The 20082-nt window shown below is 34.3% G+C and overlaps 1 pseudogene; it reads right to left on the bottom strand.

The window, feature by feature from the left end:
* Positions 1-1868: 1868 nt before the first annotated feature.
* LOC107159469 lies at positions 1869-13853 on the bottom strand (annotated as a pseudogene).
* Positions 13854-20082: the final 6229 nt, after the last annotated feature.

The raw sequence follows: 20082 nt of genomic DNA, 5'->3' as shown, positions 1-20082 counted from the left end.
GATCTGGAGCTGGGCACAGTGGCACATGTATCTATAATCCAGTGACTTGGGAAGGGTGAAGCAGGAAGATCACAAATTCTCAAAGCCAGCCTCAGTAATTTAGTGAGACTTTGTTTCAAAATAAAAAATACCCTCAGCAACTTAGTGAGACCCTGACTCAAAATAAAAAAATAATAAAAGAACTGAGGATGATTGAGTGGTAAAATGGCCCTGGGTTCAATCCTAGTACCAAAAAAAAAAAAAAATGTTATTCTGTAAGAGTGGGAGAGAATAGGATGATGAAAAGCAAAAGTTTATAAATGAATTTTTAAATACATCTGTTATTATTTGACCTTGAAATTATGCAAATGCTTTTCTTATTATAAAATAAATTTAATTAAAAAATAATTTCTAAAAATTAAAAGCAAAATAGACTTAGCTTTGTATTGAGTATGTAGTATAACCACACAGAAAAGAATGCTTTTGAGTGTTTTAAAGCATAATATGTTAACTATACATCATTAACATAATAATAAAAAAGAATTGCAAAAAATTAAAAATCTTACATTACTCTCAGTGTTAGTGTTGTTACATTGAAACTATTATAGGTGTGTTATGATATAAATCAAATGAATTATTATGGTGGTGGTGTGCCATTGAGAATTAGGGTTTGGGGCATGGGGAAAATAAACAGAAAAATACACATTAATTAAAAGCTTATGTCCTGAATTTAAACTGAAAATATCAGTAGAGTCTCATGATATGTTTTGCCTTTTTTTTAAAGGGGGTTATTGAAATTTTCTGGGCTTGACCCTGAAAATACTCAGAAAAAGAAAGGAAGAAAGAAAGAAAATTAAAAGAAAGGTTAAAAAAAAGAGCAAACCCTTTATCAGTGAATATCCCTAGAACCCAGATTATGTTCTCTAAATATTCTAAATATCATTTTCCACTATGAGAAGCAACATCTCCTGATAGTAATGATTGATTCCAGGTCCAGAGAAGCAAATATTCAAATGAGCTTGCAATATATTGTTCTACTAGAAATCAAGAAAACTATCAAACACTAATAGGGTCATATAAAAAGGACTCAGGAACCAAACTAAACAGGATGATACTGGCCAGAAATATAACAATTTGAGTTTCAATAAGAATGATAACATAAGGACTAAAATGCATCACATATTTCAAATCTATGAATTCATGGTGATAACCAAAAAATTTTAAATAAAAATAACTCACTGGTTACCTTTACTGGGAATTAACTCACATCAGGGAACTCATTATTTTGAAACTGATAGGAAAACATAAGGGAAAAAAAATCAAGCACTTGGGCTGGGGTTGTGGCTTAGTGGTAGACTGCTTGCCTATCATGTGTGAGGCACTGGGTTCAATTCTCAACACCACATGTAAATAAGTAAATAAAATAAAGATCCATCAACAACTAATAAAAATATTTTTTTAAATCAAGCATTTTTACTATATTTTCTGTATAACCTCTTAGTGTAATCAAATAGTTAATGAGTAATTTTTCTTTTTTTATTTACTAATAAATTTTGTTTTCTTTGATTTAAAATCATCTTTTCATCCCTTGACTTTTTTTCCCTGTAGCTAAGCTAAAAATTTCTATTTTTCCCCTAAAAAATGAACTGACATTCTTTCTGATAAATTATGTTCTTTGATTTTCTTGTTAACTTGTTTCAAGGAAATCTGCATGTTCAATATGATTGTTTACAATTTGGCCCATACAAAATGGCTATTTAGTTCAAATATCTGAGGAGCAAACTGAGTTGATCTTTTTTTTTTTTTTTAATATTTATTTATTTTTTTAGTTATCGGCAGACACAACATCTTTGTTGGTATGTGGTGCTGAGGATCGAACCTGGGCCGCACGCATGCCAGACGAGCGCGCTACCGCTTGAGCCACATCCCCAGCCCCTGAGTTGATCTTTTTAAAGAAAGTATGGTCAAATTGTTGAGTTCACTGGGTAGTTGAAGAGATAACCATACATCCTGAGCTTCCCATTTTGATGAGACAGGAGGACAGCCAGTAACTGGGGACACAGGGGTACCCAACATCATTGGTCTCAAACCACTGCTTCTTCCTGTCCACTGCCACAATGTAATAGGATATTCAGCTTTAATGCTCAATGTAATAGGATATTCAGCTTTAATGCTTCAATCCAACTTATCATTTATGGGCAATTGTTATCAGAAGTTCACATGGAATTCCAAAATTTCCACAAGTGTTGATTTCTTTTCACAGTTAAAAATGGTTGAGTCCATCAATATTACAACCCAGTATGACTTTCGATTTCAGAAGCAATCTACTCTCTTTGCAACCCATTCTAAGTCTTTCATTACCATCTGGAGCCCTTCAGGAGTTACTTCTTTGAAGTCACTATAAGACTGTCTTTCTGCTGATTTATGATGACCAGAGTCACCAGGGATCATCATCATTAACATCAGCAAGAACAATTTCTTTGATTCTCACATTAATACCAAATACAATCTTCATATCAACACCCTACAGTTTGGGGACAACCAGGATTTCTGTAATATTTAAAAAATATCTGTGTAGCACGACTCATGATGTCTACTTCAATTTGGCGGACAAATCCAACAAAGCAAAATTTTGCAGCAATTAGCTATTCCTCACACCACTGTGAATCATTCTTGGCATCATCCTTGAAAAACATCTCTACTCTAGGTGGGCAAAAGTTGATGCCAGGATTTCTTTTGAAAAAACAACAAGTTGCTATTGGGCAAATCCATTCAATTTGAATCATTTCACCCTGGGGCACAATGAAAGCTGTCTCCCCGAATTTTTTGGTGAAAGCAATTTTGATAACTGCTTCCTCTAAAATTTAAAAATGACAACTGACAATTTTATGGGAGATTGCAGCTTTTTCTTCCAGATGATTTTCTAGCTATTTCCTGCTGTAATCTGGTCCTTGGACTCTTTGACTATGTAACAAGTCCATAAACTTCTTCTTCTTCTTTTTTTTTTTTTTAACCTCAGCTGTCACCATTATCCTGTAAAGGCTGAGGAGAGTGGCTGCACTGGAAAGAGAGACTAAGAGATTGATGAATAATTTTTTTAAATTTTAAATTCTTAGTTGTCAATGGGCTTTTATTTTATTTATTTTTATGTGGTGCTGAGAATTGAACTCAGTGCCTCACACATGCTAGGCAAGTGCTTTACCACTGAGCCACAACCCCAGCCCAGATGAATAATTTTTCTTGTAGATTTCTTGTATCTAATAAATGAAGAGGAATTACAGAATTGGAATATCATCATTTGTAATCCCTAATGGATCAATGGATCTAGATAGTTACTATTAATCACAACATCTAGTCTGTGAGACATTCTACATGATAAATAATCTACATTCTTCAAAAAATAAATTGTAGGAAAAGGTGGTGAGGGAGGCAGGGGGTCAGGTCCTATACATTAAAAGAGACATGTTAATCATTTGTAATGTATGGGTCCTATTTAGATTCTAACTGAATTTATTTTTTTAAAAAAGTTATGGAACCACGAGGAATATTTAACCACTAGCTGGATATTTGATGATGTATTTTTAAAGTGTATTATTGGCATGCTGGCTACATATTTTTAAAATGTCTTTCAGAAAAATATTTACAGATGAAATTATATAATATCTGGGGCTTGCTTCACAATAAATGAAGGGTAAAGAGAGGAGGTAAAAGTAAATCAGAATAGTTTTGAGATGATGGGTTCATGGAGGTTTATTATACTGTTTTCTCATGCTTTTATATGTATTTTAAAATTTCCATAATGAAGAGGTTTTTTAAAAGCCCTTTAGCCTTTTTTCCTGGAGAATGGATTTGAGAAGGACAAAAAGATTTCCTCTAGGCTCTGGATTCAATCCCCAGTACTGTGTGTGTGTGTGTGTGTGTGTGTGTGTGAGAGAGAGAGAGAGAGAGAGAGAGAGAGAGACACTAGCTAGAAGACTATTATGTATGATATTCCAGAAAAGAGGAAATTCATAGTAGTTGATTTTTCCCAGAGCTGAGGCAATATATGAGCTTTCTAATTGAAACTGCCAAATGCCAGAGGATGATTATTTTAGATTTCTAGACACAAACTCATCACAGTGAAATATTATAAGACCAAGGAAAAAAGGAGAAAAGGGAAAATATTTTGCCCACAAAAGAGCAAGAATCAGACTGTAGTCAAACTTCTCATTAGCAATCTTGATGTTTGAAGACAGTAGAATTCTCAGAGAAAACTCAAAGTCTAGAATTATATATACAATAAAAGTATCATTCAATCATATAAGGGAAAATGAGAACTATTTTCACAAGTTCAAGAATTGAGAAAGCTGGGCTGGGGATGTGGCTCAAGCGGTAGCGTGCTTGCCTGGCATGCGTGTGGCCCGGGTTCGATCCTGGGCAACACATACAAACAAAGATGTTTGTCTGCCGAAAACAAAAAAATAAATAATAAAATTCTCTCTCTCTTAAAAAAAATTGAGAAAGCTAAAAACATAAGATTATTTAGGAATGAATTTTTTTTAAATTAATGAATTTGGGGCTGGGGTTGTGGCTCAGCAGTAGAGTGCTGGCCTTGCATGTGTGCAGCCCTGGGTTCCATCCTCAGCACCACATAAAAATAAATAAAGTGAAGATATTGTGTTCAATTACAACTAAAAAATAAATATTTTTTTAAAAAATGAATGAATTTAAGAGATTTAACTAAAAATAAAAATATAGATATACAAACCAATGTATATATACATTGATATACATATATATACAATGTATATATATCATAGATATACAAACCAATGGTGAACAAGAAACCACGTAGATTTTTTAAAAGAAAAAAAAACAAACATAAATTGGTGATTTAGACTATTTTTTTTCCAATTACAATTTAGAACTAAAAATCCCCAGGTGAATTCAGTATTAGATTAGAAGAGTGAGAAACATGAGGTAAAGCTTGCCTACACTACTATCTTGGTAAGGGGTGAATACAAATAATTATTAGCCCTGGATTTTTTTTTAAAAAGGTATATATGTTATAGTTTTAAGAGTAACCATATAAGAATACAAGTGAATGTTCAACCTTCAAGTCATTAAAAGAAAAAAAAAACAACCAAACAACTGAACAAAGAAAACATATCAGCTCAACAAGAGACAGCAAACAGAAAAAAAAAAAAGAGAGAAATAAGGACTGGGGGTGTGTCTCCATATTATAGCACTTGCCTGGCAAAGGTGAGTCCTGGGTTCATTACCCATCCACCCCCCCACACACACACACATAAAAGACATGTAAATGACGTTTGACTATAGTTCATCAAATCTTATTGTTCATGTTTTTATTTATTTTTTTCATAGTTTAATCTCCAGTCTTCCTCCCCTTTCTGGAGAACAGTGGATGGAGCTAATCGTTGGTCCAGACTCATCTTGAGTCCACCTTGGGATTCCATGCTAAGTCACCTTATTAACATAAATGGTTGAATGCAAAATATGAATAAAAAGACTATGTGAGTTATTTAAAATTATAAAATAGCAGACATCTGGTCCTAAGTATGATGGTTACTGTAGAATTTTTTGTAGATCTCCATTAAGGAAAAAAAAAATTTTTTTCCACCAAATGCAGTGATACATGTCTATTAATCTTAGGAACACCAGAGACTAAAGCAAGAGGATCACAAGTTCAAGGCCAGCCTCAGCAACTTAGTGAGATGCTCTATGAAAATAAAATCAAAAGGAGTCTGGGGATATAGCTTAGTGATAAAGTGCCCCTGGGTTTAAATCCCCAGTACCATCAAAAAACAAACAAAAAAAAAAAAAGAAAGAAAAAGAAACTTTCCCCTTGTAACTAGTTTATTGAGATATTATTATAAATAGATGAACTACTTTGTTGAGATATTATAAATAGATAAATAGATGGTGAAGTAGAATATGTGAAATGTAATATTACATTCTTGTACCTATTCATAAAGTAAGATTCATATCTACAATAAATATGTAACAAAATAAGCTCTAGAAAGAGCAAACTGAAAATAACAAGATATGGGGCTGCGGTTCTAGCTCAGTGTGAAGCACTGGGTTTGATCCTCAGCACCACATAAAAATAAATAAATAAAATAAAGGTATTGTGCTCATCTACAACTAAAAATATATTTTTAAAAAGAAAATAAGGTAAGAAACACTGGGGAATAGAATCACAAGTTGGTCTGACTACCACTTTTATTTCTTTTGGATACAGTTCAATCTATATTCTACTTCAGTTTCTTTCTTTCTTTTTTTTTTTTTTTTTAATTTTTTATTGTTGGCTGTTCAAAACATTACATAGTTCTTGATATATCATATTTCACACTTTGATTCAAGTGGGTTATGAGCTCCCATTTTTACCCCATATCAGTTTCTTTCTTAATTAAAGTCAATCTTTTAAATGAATTGGTATTATAGTTCATACTCACTAGGTGAATGAAATGCACTACTAGGCACCAAAGACAAGGATTTTTTTTTTTTTCTTTTTGCTGTACTGGGGATTAAATTCAGGGGCACTCTACAACTGAGCTATACCTCTGTCCCACATCCCATCCGCCTCCCCCCCTTTTTTTTTCCTTTGAGACAGGTTCTCATTTTGCTAAAGCTGGCCTCAAACTTTTAATACTAGTTCAGCCTCCTGAGTCACTGGGATTATAGGCATGTACCACCATGCTCAATCAAAAGATATTTTAATTCATTATATCAAGACAGGTCTAACCAACAACTCTGTATTAAATAAAGAAGCATACCATCACAGAACATTTAAATTCCAGGTCTGTTTCTCCTACTATTACTTTCATACTCCTATATATCATCATGCTGACTGATAAAGAAGAGACTGGCAATAAGTAAAAAGGAGGGGCTGGGATTGTGACTCAGTGGTAGAGCTCTCGCCTAGCACGCCCAAATAAAAACAAAATAAAGGTTATTATGTCCACCTTTAACTAAAAAAACATATTTTTTTTTAAAAAAAAGAAGTAAAAAGGAGAATGTAAAATCCCCATTAAAACTTACCTTAACATCCTTGATCAAGAGATAATGGTGGCTTTGGGCTGGAACAGTTCCAGTGTTGATGGAAAGAAGTAATTTATTGGATATGTTCTAGAAGTAATACTGAAAGAACATTGTCTCGGCTGGAGATGTGGCTCAAGCGGTAACACGCTCGCCTGGCATGCGTGGGGCGCTGGATTCGATCCTCAGCACCACATAAAAATAAAATCAAGATGTTGTGTCCACTGAAAACTAAAAAATAAATATTAAAAAATTCTCTAAAACAAACAAACAACAACAAAAAACATTGTCTATCATCAAACCACTAGCACAGATACATAGATATTCTTAATATGTCAAAACATGTTGATTTCCTAATACTCAAGAAATCAAGGCTTATGACAGGTAGTTCAATAGAAGGAATGTAATATGGAGAAGTAGTTAAAAATGGTTGAAACCATTGAGCAACATCAGGAAGCTGCTAACATTCTGGGACAGGTGGGATCAAAACAGGAAGCAACTACCTAAACCAAAATCTGTTAGTGAAATGAGTATGAACTATAATACCAATTCACTTAAAAGATCGACTTCAGTTAAAAGAAACTGAAGTAGAATATGTGAAATGTAATATTACATATGTGCATATGTGACAAATTTACATATATTTAGTAATTAAAACAATATATTTATTATTTTATAATTCCTTGGATGAGAAATTGGGTACAGATTAGGGTCATAAGACTGCAGACAAGGTGTTTGACCAAGGCTTCTGTCTCATCTGAGATTTGACTAGGGAAGGATCTGTTTGCTATTTTAAAAAAATGTGTGGGTGAACAACCAACAATAAAAAATTTAAAAAAAAAAATGTGTGGGGCTGTGGTTGTGGCTCAGCAGTAGAGCACTTGCCTCTCACATGTGAGACCCTGGGTTCGATCCTCAGCACCACATAAAAATAAATAAAAAAAATAAAGATATTGTGCCCATGTGTAACTAAAAAAAATATTTTTTTAAAAAATGTGTAAATATACACACACATATATATACAGCTGTGTGTGTATATATATATACACACACACATAAATACATATATGTATATGCACATATACACATATATTACTTTTTCAAGGAGAGACATTTGGCAAAACTGAAATGAAGACTGAGAGTATGATGATAGTAATGCAAAATTCTATTTAGTTATTTAGGGACTTACTAGGTTGCTGGGGTTGGCTTTGAATTCAAGATCTTCCGGCCTTAGCCTCCCAAACTGCTGGGATTATAGGAATGCACATATAATCTGCCATGTCTGCCATAATCTGTCCTAGATATAGTGACCTTGCTGAATTCACCTACTAATTCTAACAATTTATAGATTTTGTATTTTCTATATACGCAACTTGTCCTTAGCAAATAATGAGGTTAATTTCTTCCTTTCTAACACTAAGTCTGTCTTTTCTTGTCTCACTACTCTGGCTATGACTTCCATAATAATGTTGACTATAAATTATTGTAAAACAGTAAACATCCTGGTCCTCAGTATGTTTATTGTAGAATTTTTTTTATAGATTTCTATTAAAAGAGATTCCCCTCTTATAACCAGTTTGTTGGCTTATTATGGATAAATTTTATTAAATGCTATTTTTGCATTTATTGAAATGAGCTTTTTAAAAAATCTCTTAATATAGTGAATTACATTGCTTGGTTAAACTGTCCTTGCATTTTTGAAACCCCTTTGTCATATTCTTTATTTTTTTTAAATTTTTTTTAGTTGTAGATGTACACAATATCTTTATTATTTATTTATTTATTTATATGCGATGCTCAGGATGAAACCCAGGGCCTTATGCATGCAAGGCAACCAACCATTCTACCACTGAGCTACAACCCCAGCCCTCATATTCTATTTTTTGTTTTGTTTTAAATATGTTTTTAGTTGTAGTTGGACACAATATCTTTATTTATTTTTATGTGGTGCTGAGAATCAAACCCAGTGCCTCACACATGTGAGGCACTACAAAAATGTTAATGTCAGCCGGGCATGGTGGTGCACACTTGTAATCCTAGTGTCCAGGAGGCTGAGGCAGGAGGATCACAGTTCAAAGCCAATCTCAGCAAAAATCAAGGTGCTAAGCAACTCAGTGAGACCCTGTCTCTAAATAAAATACAAAACAGGTCTGGGGATGTGGTTCAATGGTCAAGTGCCCCTGAGTTCAATCCCCAGTACTCCCCCAAAATGTTAATGTTAATTTGCTAATATTACACTTATGATGTTTGAATCTATATTCATAAGAGGATTGGTCTGGAAAAAAAATTTAAATATCCAATGCATATTTTGGTATCAAAGCTGACAGCTTTGTGAAAAAAGTTGGGGGATGTTTCCTCTTTGTCTAGTTTCTGGAAGAGTTTAGGTAAAGTGGTGTTATTAATATTTTGGAAAATTCAGTGAGGATGTCATTGATGCCTGGAATTTGGGGCCAACTTTTAAATAAAAAGATTTTGTTGGTTTGTTTGTAGTAGCCTGAATTTAGCCCAGGAGATGCTTTATCATACTGAGTTACATCCCCAACCCTTTTTAGTTTTGAGGCAGGATCTTGATAAGTTGTCAAGGCTTGCCTCAAACTTGTCATACTCCTGCCTCACCCTCCCTAGTTGCTGGGATTACAAGCATGTACAACCGTGCCTGACTAGATGTGATAACATTCTAAAATTTAAATATGCTTAATATACCATAAAAATACCTTACTAAAGTATTCAATTTGGTAGCTTTAGTATATTAAGATGTTCTACAATCATCACCACTATCTAATTTGAAAACATTTAAATTGGTTGTATGTGGTAGCACATGCCTGTAATCCCAGCTACTCAGGAGTTGAGGCAGGAGTTCAAGCCCAGTCTGGGCAACATAGTGACACTCTGTTTGAAAATTAAAAATGGATATGGATGTATGGCTCAGTGGTAGAGCACCCATAGGTTCAATGCAGCTGGGTGTATGTGGGAAAACATTTAAGTCATCCTCCCAAAAGAACTCCATATCCAAATGCAATAGTCATTCACTATTCACTTTCTCCCCACCTGTTCCTTAGTCCCTGCCAGCCACCATCTTTTGGTCTTACAGATTTAACTAATTATGGATACTTTATGTAAATTTAATAATGCAATGTCTTTTTGTGTTGCTTCTTTCAATTGGAATGTTTTGAAGATTGATTCATGTAGTATGTGACAATATTTCTTTTGATTGCAAAATATTATTCCATTTTTTTTGTATTCTCTACATTTTATTTATCCATATCAGTTGGTGAGTATTTAGGTTGTTTGGTTTGGGGCTACTATGAATAATGCTTTGATGAATATTCACGTAGAAGAGTTTTGAGTATAGGCTTCCACTTCTCTTGGGTAAGAATGTAATCGCTGGGTGCTATGGTTTGAGAAATATATTCCACCCCCCTCCAACACACACAAAGGTTCACATGCTGAAATCTTGGTCCCCAATGTGGCAGTGTGGAGAGTGGTGGGACCTTTAAGAGGTAAGGACTAGTGGAGGGTAATTGGGTCATTAGGAGTACTGCCCTTGAAAGAGATTAATATACTTTTATGGGGTGATGGTTAGTTTCCACAAGGGCAAGTTGTTCTAAAAGAGTAAGCCTGACCTGAATATCTCTAGCTTCCTGTTTTATCATGTGAACTCTTCTTCATGTACTACCACTCTTTGTGATGTCATCTGCCATGAAGCCCTCACTAGATGCCAAAGAGATGGGACCAACTAATCTTGAACTTTCAGCCCCCAAAACTATGTACTAAATAAACCTCTTTTTCAAAGTACCCAGCTTCAGGAGGCATCACAATATCAGGCCTTATACTACAGAGCTAAAGTAACAAAACAGCATGGTACTGGCACAAAAACAGACATGAAGACCAATAAAACAGAATAGAAAACAGACACATACCCACGTAAATACAGTTATCTCATATCAGACAAAGGTGCATATGTTACAGAAAAAATACATACATCAGAGAAAACATACATTAGAGAACATACATTAGAGAAAAGATAGCCTCTCCAACAAATGGTGCTGGGAAAACTGGAAACCCATATGTTAACAAAATGAAATTAGACCCCTCTCACCCTGCACAAAACTCAACTCAAAGTGGATCAAGAACCTAGGCATTAGACCAGAGACTGTGCCTACTAGAAGAAAAAGTAGGCCCAACTCTCCATCATGTCAGCTTAGGAACTGAATTTCTGAACAAGGCTCCTACAGCACAACAAGTAAAATCAAAAATCAATAAATGTGGGCTGGGGTTGTGGCTCAGCAGTAGATCATTGTCTAGTGTGTGTGAGGCATTGGGTCCGATCCTCAGCATCACATAAAAACAAATAAATAAAAGTATTACGTCCATCTATAACTAAAACATTTTTTAAAAAGATGAATAAATGGATTATATCAAACTAAAAAGCTTTTTACGTCAAAGGAAACAAGAACATGAACAGAGAGGCTACAGAATGAAAGGAAATCTTGACCACCTGCAACCTCAGATCATTAATCTCCAGGATTTATAAAGAACTTAAAAAAAGTTAACACCAAAAAAAATAAATAAATAACCCAATCAATAAATGAGCAAAGGAACTGAAAAGGCACTTCACAGAAGAAGTACGAATGGTCAAAAAATATACAAAAAAATGTTCAACATTGCTAGCAATTAGAGGAATGTAAATTAAAACTACACAGAGATTCTATGTCATTCCAGTCAGAATGGCAATTATCAAGAATACAAGCAACAATAAATGTTGGCAAGTATGTGGGGGGAAAGTTTCACTTATAAAAATGGTGGTGGGACTGCAAATTGGTGCAACTATTATGGAAAGCAGTATGGAGATTCCTTAGAAAACTTGGAATGGAAACATCATTTGACCCAGTTATCCCACTCCTTGGTTTATACCCAAAGGACTTAAAATTTGCACACTACAGTGACACAGCCACATCAATGTTTAGAGCAGCTCAATTCACACAGTCAAGCTATGGAACCAACCTAGGTGCCCTTCTGTAGATGAATGGATAAAAATGTGGTATATACATGCAATGGAATATTACTCAGCCATAAAGAATGAATTATAGCATTTTCCAATAAATAGATGGAGCTGGAGACTATCAAGCTAAGCAAAATAAGCCAGTCCCCCAAAAACAAAGGCCCAGTTTTCTCTCTGATATGTGTATGCTAACCCACAACAAGGGAGAGTGAGGCGGGGAAGAATAGAAATTCATTGGATTAAACAAAGGAGAATGAAGGGAAAGAAAGGGGATTGGGAATAGGAAAGATAGTAGAATGAATCAGACATAACTTTCCTATGTTTATATATGAATACATGACCAGTATAACTCCACATCACGTACAATCACAAGAACAGGATCCTAGTTAGAATAAGTTATACTCCATGTATATAAAATATGTCAAAATATATTCTACTGTCATGTATATTTTAAAAGAACCAATTAAAAAAATAAAGTATCTAGCTTCAACCATTTTATCATAGAAACAGAAAACAGACTAAGAAACTACACCATATGGTAACTGTATAACTTTTTGAGGAACTGTCAGTGTTTTTTCCAGAGTGGCTGCACCATTTTACATGTATGAGGGTTTCGATTTTCCTACATCCTCATAATTTCAATTATAGCCATTCTCATGATTATGAAATAGTAACTTAATGTGGTTTTCATTTGCATCTCCCTATTAACTTATGATATTATTAATATTTATTGTCCACTTTTCGAGAAATAATTATTCAAATATCTTGCCCATTTTTTAACTGTTTATCTTTTTATTATTGCTTTGGAATTCTTTATATATTATATATAGTATACCAGATATGATTTGCAAATATATTCCTCCACTCTCAGGATTATCTTTTGTTTTTTCTTTTCTTTTTCTTTTAATGTTTAGTTGTTGTTTGTGGTTCTGGGGGACCAAACCCAGCCAGGGTCATCAAGCAAGCTAGGCAAGTTCTTTATCACTGAGATATACCTCCAACTTTCACTATCTTGAGAGTGATATTTGAAGGACAAATTTTTAAAACTTTGATGAAATCTATGTATTTTTTCTTTGGTTATTTTTTGCATGGGTACATCCTAAGAAACTGTTGCCTCATCCAGGGTCACAAAGACTTACATGTATTCTAAAAAGTTTTATTGTTATAGCTTACATGTAATTCTTATTTAATCCATTTTGTTAATTTTTATATACAGTGTCAAGTGTGAGTTCAACTTCATTCTTTTGTCTGTAATTACCCAGTTGTCCCAGCACTGTTTTTTAGAAAGATTGTCTCCCCATTTATCATCCTTACACCTTGTTAAAATTATTCCCAATATAGAACTATTCAGATTTTCCTTCCTTATGTGTAGTTTTGCAGGTATTTGACCATTTCATCTAAATTTTTTAATATATCAGCATGAAGTTATTGACTAGCTGGGAATGGTGGTGCAAGCCTATAATTCCAGCTATTCAGGAAGCTGAGACAAGAGGATTGCAAATTCAAGGTCAACCTGGACAACTTAGATGAGACCTTCACAAAATAAAAGAAAAATGGCTAGGGAGTAGCTCAGTGGTAGAGTACCCCTAGGGGTTCAATCCCATATGCGTAGGAAAGAAGAGGGAGACCAGGTGAGGGAGAGAGACACAATGTTCTCTTATGTGAAACAGTGGCTGATGTCTCCCTTTTCATTCTGATTTTTATTTGTTCCTTTACATTTGCTAGTGCGTTAATCCCTTTACGCTCACTTTATATTCTACTAAATTTAGATATTCACTTTTTCTTTCCTCCTTTTAATTTGAAGTTTTTATAACTTACTGGGATAAATGCTCATCTTGACTAGCATTTATTCTTTTCTGATAAAGTTCTCTCTAAAAACAGTTTTAGTTACATTCCATAGATCTTGATGTCTTACTTTTATAATTAAAATATTTCCTGGTTTTCATTGTTATTTCTTCCTTAACCCAAGATAAATTTAGATCTAAATTCATAGGATTTTCTAACAATTTCCCCCCAACTTAACCCATTTAGTCCCAAACTTCCAATTCTGCAAATATTTCAACAAAATGGACACAAGTGCATAATAATAGGTTAGAAATCATAATCTATTGTATATGTGTATTTACTATATTACAAGTATATATTATAAAGTTTTTATAGGTGTTCCACATCTGGGATGATGGAACAAAATGGATTAATTATGGTCAGAGAATATGTTTTATATGTTTATAATCCTCTGAATCTCGTTTAGATTTGCTTTATGGCACAGCATTATTGCCAATTACTGTAATGTTCCATAAGTACATGAAAAAAAAATGCTATCCATTCTTTGAGCATTTAAGTCTATATGTATTTAGTTCAAATTTAGCTTTATTTTCTATATCCCCACAAACTTTTTTTTTTTTTTTTTTTTTTTTTTTTTTGGTGGTGGTGGTACTGGTTATTTAACTCAGGAACACTCTACATCCCTAGTACTCTTTATTTTTTAAGTATTTTTTAAATTGTAGATGGACACAATATCTTTATTTTTTTTTATGTGGTGCTGAGGATCAAACCCAGTGCCTCACACATGCAAGGTAAGCACTCAACCACTGAGCTACAACCCAACCCCCAGTACTTTTTATTTTGATAGTTTCACTAAGTTGTCTTGCTGATGGTTGCCCCAAATTTGTGATCCTCCTACCTCAGCCTCCTGAGTTACTGGGATTAGCCACCACACCTGGCTCCTGCCAACTTTTTTGATCATTGAACATGAAATCTTCCTTTATCATTGCAAATTTCTCTACTTTTCTTTGTAGTTCTTTGATAGATTTAAAAGCTACATATTGAATTGTTTAAATCTAAAACTTTGCCCCACTTGGTAGCACACACCTGTAATCCCAGCATCTTGGCAGGTTGAGGTAGGAGGATCAAAAGTTCAAGAGTAGCTTGGGCAACTTGGTGAGCCCTGGTTTCCAAAAAAAAAAAAAAAAAAAAAATATTAAAGGGCTAGAATGTAGCTCAGTGGTAGAGCTCCACTGGGTTCAATCCTCAGTACAGGACAAAGAAAAAGAAATTTGTTAAATCTTCCTGGTGAATTAGCCCTTTTATCATCATCACTGTCCCTTTTTACAATCAGTAAGTCTTCCGCCTAAAATGCTGATACTAATATAGCCATCATATTTTACAAACCTCTACTTTTTATCTTTCTGTATTTTTGCCTTTTGTGCATCTTTTATCTATATAATCGGGTTGTATTATCTGACATCTGTCTTTTATTGGAGGATTTAACATTCTTAGATTTAATGCAATTTCTTATACATTTGAATTAAATTTACTACCTCACCAATTGTATTTCCTATATGCCATTTTTTTTTTTTTTGCTTTCTCTTTCTTACCTTATGTCAAATTCATTAACTCTTTTTGTCAAAGTATTCTTTAAAATATTCTAGTGTGGTCACCCTAAATATTACAAGACATAACTTTGAATATTCAAATTTAACACAAAAGTACAATTTCACCTTTCGCATAAGCAACTTAAAACACTTTTACTCTATTTATGCCCCTCCCAAAGTACATGCTGTTGTTTTTATGTAGTCTCTGGTTTTTAAAACACTCAAAGGCATTCCTTTTTTTTTCAAAATCACTACTCATCTTTCTTCCATTTCTAAACTACCAGCTGATAATCATTTTTCTCTGACTTCTTTTATGTAAGATTAGGGAAGAATTCTTTTTTTTTTTTTAGTTTTCGGCAGACACAACATCTTTGTATGTGGTGCTGAGGATCGAACCAGGGCCGCACGCATGCCAGGCGAGCGCGCTACCGCTTGAGCCACATCCCCAGCCCAAGAATTCTTATTTGTGTGTGAAACTTCCTGTATTTTACCTAATGTACCCTATTTTTAAGGGCAGTTTTATTTTTTTAAAGAGCTCTAGGTTTCCAATTAGCCTATCACTTTGAAGAATGCTATTGCATTATCTTCTGTTTCTGTTTCTATTGATAAATCAGTTGTCATATTTTCGGTTCTTTGAAGGTTCTTATTTTAGATCTTTGATTCTTTTTTCTTTCATTGCTTCTTTTTTAAAAGTTTCCAACAGTATTAGTAATACTTACATACATATTTTGCATTAAATATTTTGCTTGAGGTTTGTGGGACCTCTGAAATCCATAGATTGATGATTTTCTAAGTTTCAGAAAATTGCTAAGCATTAACTACAAATATTCTCTACTTCTGGGACTCAAGTTGCTTAATGTTAACCCATTCTGTTATATTTTAGTTTTCTGGTTCTTTTTTTATCCCTTTGTCTCTGTAGGCATTATTGTCACTTTTTTTTCTTCTGACAAAATCTAGTTCAATATTTCTTTTCAGCTGTAATTCAGCTATTGTTAAATTCATTCACTGAATTCTTAACTATGTCATTTTTCACAGAATTTCCATTTTTCAATTCCCAGTTCTCTACTGAAATTTTTAGTTTTGTTTTTTTTTTTTCCTTAAGCACGTAAAATTTTTATTTTAAGTCCAAGAATGTCTGGGACAAATTTTTTAAAAGAAAGAAAAAAAAAAAAGAATGTCTGAGAATTTCATGTGGTACTTGCTAAATCCAGACTTTGGGCAGACTTTAACCTAATCAGTCACAAGCAGTGCTGGACCAATGGATGCAGATAAGATTTAAGAACGGACAAGCAAAAAACATAAGTCTCTGAAACAGATTCACTTCCAACAGGAAAAAGATAGATTAGGTCCATTTTTTGTTTCCCAATGCCTACTGTCGTATGTTGGTAAGATCACTTGTTTATGTTAAATTTTGTTTGGGAGGTTATCATGAAGGTAGCTTAAATGTCTTTTTAGACCCACATAAGCAAAAACCTATAGCTACAAATTTTCAGGGAAAACTAAAAAACTTTTTTCCCCTCATTCTGCCACGTCAAGTTTTCTCATAGTCTGCCTTTATAATAGAACCAACCTATTTTTTTTTTTCCAACGTATTCTTTCACTGAGGAGAATAGCGCTTTGAGGAGCTAAGTAAGATGAGGTTTCAGGGCTTTAAATACCATGCTATTAAGATACATGATGGGAATCAGACACAGTGTTCCACACCTATAATCCTAACAACTCAGAGGCGGAAACAGGAAGATCAGAACTTAGTGAGGCCCTCAACAACTCAGTGAGACCCTGTCTCAAAATAAAAAATAAAGCTGGGCACAGTGGCACAAGCCTGTTACCCCAGTAGCTCAGGAGGCTGAGACAGGAGGATTGTGAGTTCAAAGCCAGCCTTGGCAAAAACAAGAAACAAAGCAACTCAGTGAGACCCTGTCTCTAAATAAAATACAAAAAACAGTCTCAGTGGTTGAGTGCTCCTGAATTCAATCCCCAGTACCCAAAAATAATAAATAAAATTTTAAAATAAAAAGGGCTAGAGACATGGCTCAGTGGTAAAGCACCACCACAGAATCAAATACCCATTTAAAAAAAAAAATTATACACACACACAATAATAAAATAAAATGCTTGATGAGAAGTCACTAAAAGGCATTAAGCAAAGGCATAAAGATTTTGATGACATACTTTACTAGGGTTAAAGGCAAATCACTCAACCATATACTCAAGCAGTTTATATGCTAACAGAGCCGTGATTCTTAAGCGGAAGCATCTTCCCCCCAGGAAATATTTGGCAATGTCTAGAGATTATTGGTTGTCCAAACTGGAAGAATTCTGTTGTCATCTAGTGGGTACAGGTCAGGAATGTTGTTAAACATCTATAATGCACAGGATAGCCTCCTACAATAATTGTCCTAATAAATAGCAGTAGAGGGACCCCTAAAGCTCAGGAGGCAATGTCAAGAGTTAATAAATGGGACAGCATAAAATTAAAAAGCTTCTGCACAGAAACAAACAAACAAACAACAACAAAAACCAATTAGAAATGTGAATAGAGGGGGCTGAGATTGTGGCTCAGAGGAAGAGCACTTGCCTCGCATGCGTGAGGCATTGGGTTCAATCCACAGCACCACATAGAAAATAAAACAAAGATATTGTGTCCATCTATAACTAAAAAATAAATATTAAAAAATATTAAGAGAAAACCTACAGAACGGGAGAAAATCTTGCTAGCTACTCTTCTGACAGAGGATTAATTTTATATATTCTAGAATATATAAAGAGCTCAAAAAACTTTTACAACAAAAAAATCAAATAACCCAATTAACAAATGGACATATGAATTAAACAGATATAACTTAAAAGAATACAAATGGCTGACAAATACATGAAAAAATGTTCAGCACCATTAACTATCAGGGAAATGCAAATAAAAACTACACTGAGCTGTGCATGGTGGCGCATGCCTGTTATCCCAGCGGCTCAGGAGGCTGAGGCAGGAGAATCACAAATTCAAAGCCAGCCTCGGCAATGGCAAGGTGCTAAGCAACTCAGTGAGACCAGGTCTCTAAATAAAATACAAAATTGGGCTGGGGAAGTAGCTCAGTGGTTGAGTGTCCTTGAGTTCCATACCTGGTACCATTATCCACCTCCCCGCCCCCCCAAAAAAACCTACACTGAGATTTCATCTCATACAAGTCATTTTGTCAGTCATCAAAAATAAAAATAATAATAAATGCTGGAGAGGATGTGGAGAAAAAGGAACACTTTCACACTGTTAATGGGACTGTAAATTAGTACAACTACTATGGAAATCAGTATGAAGGTTCCTCAAAAGACTAGACATGGAGGGTTGGGGTTGTGGCTCAGTGGTAGAGTGTTCGATCCTCAGGACTACATTAAAAAAAAAAAAAAGATATTGTGTCCACCTATATTAAAAAAAAAAAAAAAAACTACACATGGAACCACCGAACCACCATATGACCCAGCTATACCAAGGAATGGTATTTATCCTGAAGAATTAAAGTCATCTTACTACAGTGATACACTCATACCTACGTTCATAGCAGCACAACTCACATTAGCCAAATTGTGGCACCAGCCTAGGTGTCCATCAATGGATGAATGGATAAAGAAAATGGATAAAAAAATACACACACACACACATACACACACACAATGGAATTCTATTCAGTCATAAATATAAATGAAATTATGGCATTTGCAGGAAAATGGATGGAACTAGAGATTTATTTCATATTAAGCAAATTAAGTCAAACTCAGAAGGTCCGTGCAGAAACTGGAAAAGAAAAAGGAAAAAAAGGTGGGGGTGATCTTCTAAAAATCAAAGGGAGATCCTTAGAAGAAAGAGACTAAAGGATGAGAAGAAGGGAGGGAGTGGGGAAGTGCTGGGGAGTGATATTGGCCAAATTACATTGTTACATTGTGTGCATGTACAAATATGTAACAACAAATCCCATCATTGTGCATAACTATAATACACCAATAAAATGTGGGAAAAAAAGTCTAGCAGTGAAGCAACAAATAAGCACAATTACAACATACATATTAGTCTGAACAATGCACAGGAGGGCATGTAAGTGGAAAGGGAATTCATGAAACACTATGGTGGGCATCTAAAACTTACACTGAGTTGGAAATATGAGGAGATAGGGGAATCTGAGAGTATAAGCACTAAAAGCATGAATATGAAAGTGAAAGGTATATTCCTATACATATTTAAGGAACTACAAGTAATTTGGTGTAACTAAAACTCAGATGCAGAGTAGGCAGACAGAGAGTATTGAGGTAAGATGTGGCTAAAAAGGAAATCAAGGGTCATATCATAAAGGGCTTTAGACTAGATGAGGAGTTTCAGATTTCACCTTGTAATTAAGGAGTGAGAAGAGACTGATATTAAAGGTAAACGATAAACAAAAAGAAAATTTATTTTAGAAAGATCATTCTGGCAGCATTATAGAGAATGGTTTGAGAGAAAAATAAGATAAGGACCAATTAGCAAACCACTGGAATAATCCAGGTGAGAGAAAACTACAAACAAAAGCAAAGTATGAAGAAACAATATAGAAGGATGAACTGGTACTTTTTTCAGCAACTCAGTATGAAGGGAATAAAAGGTCGAATTATAGTCTTTAAGCACCATTCATAAAGACAGAATACAGACATTTAGAAAAAAGATAATGC

Source organism: Marmota marmota, unplaced genomic scaffold, assembly GCF_001458135.2.
Source record: "Marmota marmota marmota unplaced genomic scaffold, marMar, whole genome shotgun sequence".
NCBI classification, from domain to species: Eukaryota; Metazoa; Chordata; class Mammalia; order Rodentia; family Sciuridae; genus Marmota; species Marmota marmota.
Note: the sequence above shows the minus strand (reverse complement) of the source record. Positions and strands in the feature narration are given on the sequence as shown.